The 7,996-nt window shown below is 42.7% G+C and overlaps 1 protein-coding gene across 1 annotated transcript in view; it reads left to right on the top strand.

Annotated features, from left to right (window-relative positions):
• Nucleotides 1–7,996, top strand: part of LOC142589638 (deoxycytidylate deaminase) — a 254,325-nt gene that overhangs the window by 20,328 nt on the left and 226,001 nt on the right. The window lies entirely within an intron of this gene.

Here is a 7,996-nt window from a genome sequence, read left to right as displayed (position 1 = left end):
CAGTCTGCGTGCCAAGGTGACGGGGGTAATTCACCTCGTGAGCGGGTCTGCACACTACGTCGAGTGTCTCAGCCAGGTGCTCGAAAAATTGTATACTGCTGTGTGAACAGTAACTTGTGAGATCGAACCGAATACGAATCGTATAGCGCCAGTAGCGTATCGAGTGTTGGATTATTCTTCAAATAGGTTTTCAGTACAACATGCCTGTAATATAAGCTCTCTCTTATTTTTAATAAATGTAAACAAAGAACATGTGCAATCTAACAAAATCTTAGCTACGTCATCATGTTGTACACAAACAACAGAGTTTTGCTTTCTTGAGTTTTATTTCTTTCTTTTTATTTTACTTTCATAACGTGTGACCACAACATTTTGTTGGTAATCGGTTACAGTTCCCATGTTAGCTTTCGAATAACGATTATACATGCCGCTATCCTTGTTTTTCAAGTTTCTGGAGTGGCTATTCTTGCTATATCGAGGTTTTTGATGGTGCACCTATTGTTCTTTTTTTTTCTTGGGGCGGGGGGGGGGGGGGGGTTTACTCTGTTTTTGTACCATTTGGTTTCTGTATCAGACACGTTCATTTGGTGTGTGTGTCTTTTAGCGGCTACCTGGGCTCCTATCGAGGAGCTTATAGAGTTCTTAGCTCAGCTAGCCAGCCAGAATTATCTGGTAAATAAAGTGAATTGAACAGCTTTTATTACCATAACTATAAGATTACGAGCAATAACCAACCAGCGGACTCTTCTATAAGACAATGTTCACATCCTACAGTGTATTCACAATGTTAACAAGTTAATGCCATTACTTTGCACGTTATAAAGCGTTGGCTAATAAAAACACAAACGAGGCATTAGAAAGTAATAAGCAGTTTATCCGCATGCCCGGTACTCATAACTGAGTGCGAATGATAGCGGTTTAGCCGGAAAAGCCTAGCTCTCTGAGTGACACATATCGTGCTACACATACGTATATTATCCTGTTTTATGTCTATTATAGGAACCAGAGGGACATTTATCGCCTTCTTTGCTACACCGTTATACTTGATTGCGCACATTTGGGGTACTTAATGATTGAAAAACTATTCCAAAAATATTCGTATTCTGAGGCTTCGAATATTCGCACTGTCACCCCTAGAACAGTAGTTACTGCAATATAGCAGAGGTAAGTAAGCTTGTTTCTTTTGCAACATATTGTGCTTGCGGCATAGGATATCAACTATTGCGCCATTGACAGCTGACCTTATTTACTATGTAAGATACTAGCTGCAATTCGTTTGTGAGCGAGGCAATTTTTGTGAACGCGTTGTCGCTGCGGGATAGGTGTCGTGGAGGTAATGTTGCATGTATGTCTATCTGTTAATAGGTGGTGCCCAAATCCACGCCCCAGTTACGACTTAGTCTGACTAACAGAAAACAGATCTCGAATGCTGCAAAGCCGCAAACACGTCATGGCCGCCAAGTTTCGGACACCACCCGTTAGATATCCTGAGCCTATACATGCAGCACCACTTTCGAAATGCGTGTGTCCCTATGGACTGCGCCGGACATCACGTCCTTCAGTTACAGTGCGAGCAGTGGGAGGCGCAACTTCTCCTTCCTTCTCTCAATTCAGGGTAGCAACGGCAAGATGGAAATGATAAGTGAGAAAATATATCCCTATGGAAGTACGTGGCACTTAGTGCTATCATAAAGAGGCCCCGCGTATCATTTTAGTACGCAGAATGATATAAGCAATTTTTTTGAAAAGGCGCACTGTACGTATTGTGAAAAGCATGACGTGCTTATCTGCATCTATGTTGAATACAAATGTACCTTTTTTGTGTGTTAGACAGCACGCGTTCTGGTAGATAATTCGCTATCCTGCTTTCAAAATAATAATAATAATAATAATAATAATAATAATAATAATAATAATAATAATAATAATAATAATAATAATAATAATAATCAATCCTGTATGACGCAAACGCCCTCGCGTATACCGGCATATCGGACTCGCTAAAACTCGAATACGCGACACGCAGCCGCATAGGATGCCGCACGCTATCCAATGCGCGCATATCTCTAAATTTTCGCTGGCAGCAAAGAGTGTAAGCAAGTGAAGATAACCGACGTCTCACGCTTGTTCGCTTGGGCGATGAGTTTGACGTTTTATCTCTGTAAATGATAAAACGGCACAAGCCGCGGGGAGCTCCCGCTGTAGAATCTCGCCTGAACGGGAGGCACATCCGGGGCCTGCCGGGCATCGGACGTCTGCGGTCTTTCCTGCGCCGCTCCTTCGTAGCGCGACCTGGTGGCCAGGTACGTCGTCGGACCGCAGTCCGTGGAGCCCGGTTGACACCTCTCACCCGACGTGGACTCCAGTTTGTCACCCTTCTGTAATTGTACGAGCGTAGTAAATCTCCTTCGAGAAGGGACGAGTTCGTGGCTTTGTATACGCTAAATCATCGGGTCGAGCGAACAGTCATATTTCTCTCATTTGAACGCGTCATACGCATATTATGTGCGCTTGCGCGTTACGCTTAGTTATGCATAGTCACGTAAGTATGTTTGCTTTGATGTTGTTGAGCTTGCTCGCTCCTCTGCGGAACTGTACATGTCTCATTTATTTATTTATTTATTTATTTATTTATTTATTTATTTATTTATTTATTTATTTATTAGACTACCCGCATCGCCTGTACGGCATTCTGTGTGCGTGTTCTCCGACTCCCTTTTGTATATTCTTTTTAACTGCGTGCAGAATCTGCGTTTTTGTTCGTTTTTTTTTAAATATCTTTACAAGTGTTTCGACGGGAGCTAGTTGGTGTGATGTGTCTTGATGAAATAAGTTGCACTGCTCAGGTTGCACGAGCACAGTGACACTGCGTGAGGCATAGAGGGGATACGCATTGGCCCGCATTGAGCTAGAGGTGCATGATGACGATCATGAGAATGCGATGGCTTAATTACCTTGCTCGGGTCATCTTGGAACTCATCGTTCGGAGAATCAAGAGGTTGTGGTGCCTGCAAAGAAAAAAGTACGTCGTCCTCTTAGGGGATTCAAATCAAACCAACTTTTTTCGGGGTTAAAAGCTGTAGCTTAACGCGGCCCAGAAGACCTTGCATAGCAACGTCAGGGTGATACATAACAATGCAAGTGTACATGGTGCGACAAAGTAGTAATTATAAGCGAATATTGGCATCAATAAATTCCGGCTGCAACAACCATAAAAAAAGAAAACATTGTGCATCAAAGCGGACAGCAATACATAAACAGAAGAAAGCAAGTGCTTCTACATATCTCAAATTGCAGTTAGAAACCAGTCAAATAAGGTTTAGACTGGCAATGCCGAGCATATTAAAGACTGATAATTCATATGCAGTGCTGTCAGTGTTACACAGCTTAAAAAAATTAAAATATTCCTAATTGAAATAGATAACCGTAACGCCCACATCGCTGTAGAACAGTCAGCAGCGCTGGAGTTCACGTGTGAACTCGGGCGTTACAGCACTGACTGCCACACGGAGGAATCAAAACGGCGTATTGTCAGTGGCAGCGAACATGGAAGTAACGTTGCCAACGCCTTTTTTTTTTTTTGCGACAAATATTAGAGGAGAAAATGATCACTATTTGAAGTCAACTTGCAGCGCATGAGAGCAATTTTCAGTTTGAAGTTCAGGTGGTGGTTTCCTTTATTCGACGATAGCATAACTGAAACAGGCAAACCAGTTCTGTGGAATCCAGCAAGGTGGAGAAACTGTCGTGAAAGAGAAAATTGCCATCCACGCGAATGCAGCACGAAGCTACAGGCAACTCATACAGTTTCCTCAAAAAGAAAGCTTCGCAATTAAGGGAAAGTTTCCCGGATCATCCCGGACCAGGACGAACTTTTCCTCTACTGCGAAGCTTTCCTTTTGACAAACGCGTATGAGTTTCTTTTGCAGCTTTGCGCTGCATTCGGGTGGAATGCAATTTTTCTTTTCATATTTGAACCAATGTATAATACCGGGCCAGCTCGCATACGTTCATTGCTGACAAAGAAAATTGAGCGCATTCGTGATACTGATCTGTCCTACCTGCTCTGGACAGCACATAGTAACTAACCAAATGAATGTACCTCAGTTCGACCTCTCTGCCTTTCCTATCATGCCCCCAGCGTTTTCTTTCTATGATTAAAAGCTTACTATATGGTACAAATCTACTTTACGTAACAATGACACCGGTATTTCTTTGGCTGATCTGCAAGGGAATACGAAACAGTATGGCTAGGTTTAAAGAACAGTGGAATGTCCCCACTCCCAAGGCGTATTACAGCAAACAGTCCTTGCGTCACCCTGTACCCACTCTAATAAATTATCTCTCGAAATACTATTTTGACCATTTTCATTGCGGGACACCTCTAATCACGTTATTCTGCAAAAGCAGACTTTCACTGCGTGGAACCATGTGCGGCACTGTGAAAATTTCACGTATTGCATATATGTTCATTTGAATTATTTTCCTTATAGTGAATATCACTTCTTTTGCAAGTTTTTCTTTTCTTATAATGCGTGATTTGTTGTGACTTGTTTAAGAAGTGTGCAATGTATCCATGCTGCAACGTTGCCGTGTTACAAACAGAGAGCTACAAGCTTTAATGATATGCCGGAAATCTTAGCCTGGCTGATCGCCGTGCAGGCTACCCCACCTCCTGGGTGATAATTACGATAACAAGGAGGTAACTAGGAGTCGTTACCTCGTCGAAGACGAAGCACGGCTTTTGATCCCAGCCCCTCCTTTGTCAGTAGGAAAGTAAACTTTGGTTGGTTGATTGATTGATTGATTGATTGATTGATTGATTGATTGATTGATTGATTCATTCATTCATTCATTCATTCATTCAGTCACTTATAGACTGACACTAACTGACCGACTGACCGATTGATTGTTTGATTCATTAATTGATTTATTATTGTTTGATTCATTGATTGATTGATCGATCAACCTGTTCTCACTCTGTCAGTTCAATATTGATGTCGTCAACAAATCTGCTATCATGACGCTATAGCTCAAACAAGCGCTGATGATAGTGTTTGTCAGGGCTCCTTTTTGCGTCGTATATGTTGTGCTGCTCCCATCTACCCTGAATGCGAACTTGTTATCCTCCTCTTTTGCAATGACGTCCTTGTTACTATTGAAATTTGTTAGTGTGCCTCCACCAAACCAGTACGATCGTTCGCAGTTAGTAAAAAAATACCCTTTAGTTGGTGCAAAAACCTATGAATGATAATTGCGCAATAAAAACGTGATGTTCATTGCACCGCAAGTCGTGTTAAAACTTTGTTAGAGCGCTACTTACGGTTTCTATGGCGTCTATGAAGCCCTGCGCGACATTGACTTTATTTTCTTCCTGAAAAAACACAACGGAAAGGAAAGGAAACCAAAGTGAGACATCTTGTTACGTTATTAAGCACCTCGAGCTCTCTTCGCCACTATTTCACAGCTTAAATCAGCGAGTAACCCGCCGTGGTTGCTCAGTGGTTATGGTGTTGGGCTGCTGAGCACGAGGTCGCGGGATCGAATCCCGGCCACGGCGGCCGCATTTCGATGGGGGCGAAATGCGAAAACACCCGTGTGCTTAGATTTAGGTGCACGTTAAAGAATCCGAGGTGGTCGAAATTTCCGGAGTCCTCCACTACGGCGTGCCTCATAATCGGAAAGTGGTTTTGGCTCGTAAAACCCCAAATATTATTATTATTATTAAATCAGCGAGTAAGTACAAGTAGCGTGTACTTTTCTTTTATCACGTTATCGTGCAGAAAAAGAATATATTTATCAACAATAATTACGCTGAAGAGAATTCTGAATGCTCAAGAAATCGGTTGTTTCGTTTAAATATAATATTTACTGTTTTTTTTTTTGGGGGGGGGGAAGTTGGAAAGTATTTGTAATGTTGGAAAGTTGGAAAGCTTCATCTTGACAGCATCTACTCAAATTGAATCTGTGGGAAGCACTCCAACAGAATCAGCCGATACCCTTTTTTTAGACGTGAACGTTTTTGTGGATCAGTAACTGTCGTATAATGGAGAAAAACGAGAACAAGGTGAAAGCAGGAGCCAACGTTTCGACAAGTTGACTTGTCTTCTTCAAGGCCTTGAAGAAGACAAGTCCACTTGTCGAAACGTTGCTCCTGCTTTCCCCTTGTTCTCGTTTTGCTCATAGCTTTAAATGATTCGACACAACGAAACTTTCAGTGGCGTCAGTGCCATGACGACCCTTATAGCAAAAAACTAACACTTAATTGACACTTATACTTGAATGTTCGTCAGCTCTACAGCTCTGACTTTAGTGCATGATACAAAACAAAAAGAGAAAAGAATCATAAAGGAAAGGACCATGAGTGCAAAAAAATAAAGTAGACAGGCAAATGCAACTCTTCGCGCTTTGTCTGTTTTATATCGGTGCAAAACCGGTCTTTACCTTGATAGGCCACTGTTAGTTGAGAAAAGCGGTTGTATCCATGTGAAGTCCTAGCAATGAGATATCGATAATAGCATTTAATATTGTATTTTAGAAATAAATTAGGAAGTTTTGGAAAATCTGGGTGCCCCCATCAGGATGCCTTATCAATGGCTGGAGCGTTCTGACACCACGCACAAAGTCGCGGCCGACTTTTCAAACCCGCTTTGTCATGATTTTATCTCATTTTCACAATTCAAATCTTTATCTTTGGGCCTTAAATCTCAGGATTCTACATTGCAACCCACCCTCTCCTCATGAAGCTAGGCCTTGCGGGATAACATTAACTGAAAACGCCGGATTTTTATCTCAGACAAAGGTTCACGATGTGGAGCATTACGCAATAGAGATTTGTTCCCTCTCTCTCTCTCTTCCCTCCGTGTTCCAGGACGTTCTTCCACTCACTCCGCCTCGGCTCCACAAAGTGGGTGGCAACGTCTCCCTTCGACACAAGTCGCTGAGCTTCGTCGACACTAGGCGACAATTGTTGAGAACCGCAGTGCCTTCTCCAGTCTAGGAGTTGGCTTTGCGCTCAACTCGGTAAAATGGAGCAAAGAGATACGAGTGGAGGATCGTTTGAGAATAGGAACGTGCGTGTCTTTTACAGAAAACTGGATGCGGAGATAACGTGCAAGGTTTGAAAAGCTGTATGCGCTGTAAGTGACGATTGAGCAACGACGGAATCGGCCAGAGGGCTTTGTGATCTTACCGTGAGAAAGAATTCTCTGAAGTTCACCACGCCGGGGGGAGAGTAACGGTGGGGCAAAATGGAGGTGAAGATCTCCCACTCTGAAAGTAGTTGGAAAGCCAGTGGCAAGTAACATATGTGGTCACGCCCGTAGCAGTGCTTTGAGGGCGCCTATCAACAAAGTTATGTCGGCGACCGAATTTCTGTACCATCGCTGTGAAATTACCTCGACAATAAAGACAGAACCATGCAAGTAAGCTTTCATATCACCTAGGCACCGCACGGTGACAGCCCGTTTTCCATCAACTTTGGACAGAGAAGGAATAGTCCAGAGCGAAAATATTGTTTACAGAAACATAAGACGTTTGGAAGTTAAACATTAAGCAATGTATGCTGAAGTTTTTCCAAGTTCACTGAAAAAAAGTTTACGGTGCTCGTGAAACTTTCCTTACATGGTGACAAATGCTTTCGTCTTGGTAACCGAAAGCAGTTTTGTCGAAAGCCGTGTGACCCGTACTACTTCAGCAAATCCGATGCCAATTTTGCAGGACTGCGCAGCGCACAGAAAAACGCGACGTTCTTCGGAAAACGCATTACTCGCTGTCGCCGACTTCATCGCCTGAGAAACACGCGTTGTTGTTAGTTAATCGGTTAACCAAGATTTACCGATTAACTCGAAGCGTATAACTTCGGGGCACACACTTCAGTCGTGAAAGTGAAAGCCGTTAATTCACACATAGGCTTCTCAAATGTTCTTCGATATTAGTTATATACCGTTTCACGTATGACTGTCACCGAAATAACTGTCCTGATATACCAGTGCGA

This window comes from Dermacentor variabilis, chromosome 8 (assembly GCF_050947875.1).
Source record: "Dermacentor variabilis isolate Ectoservices chromosome 8, ASM5094787v1, whole genome shotgun sequence".
NCBI classification, from domain to species: domain Eukaryota; kingdom Metazoa; phylum Arthropoda; class Arachnida; order Ixodida; family Ixodidae; genus Dermacentor; species Dermacentor variabilis.
Note: the sequence above shows the minus strand (reverse complement) of the source record. Positions and strands in the feature narration are given on the sequence as shown.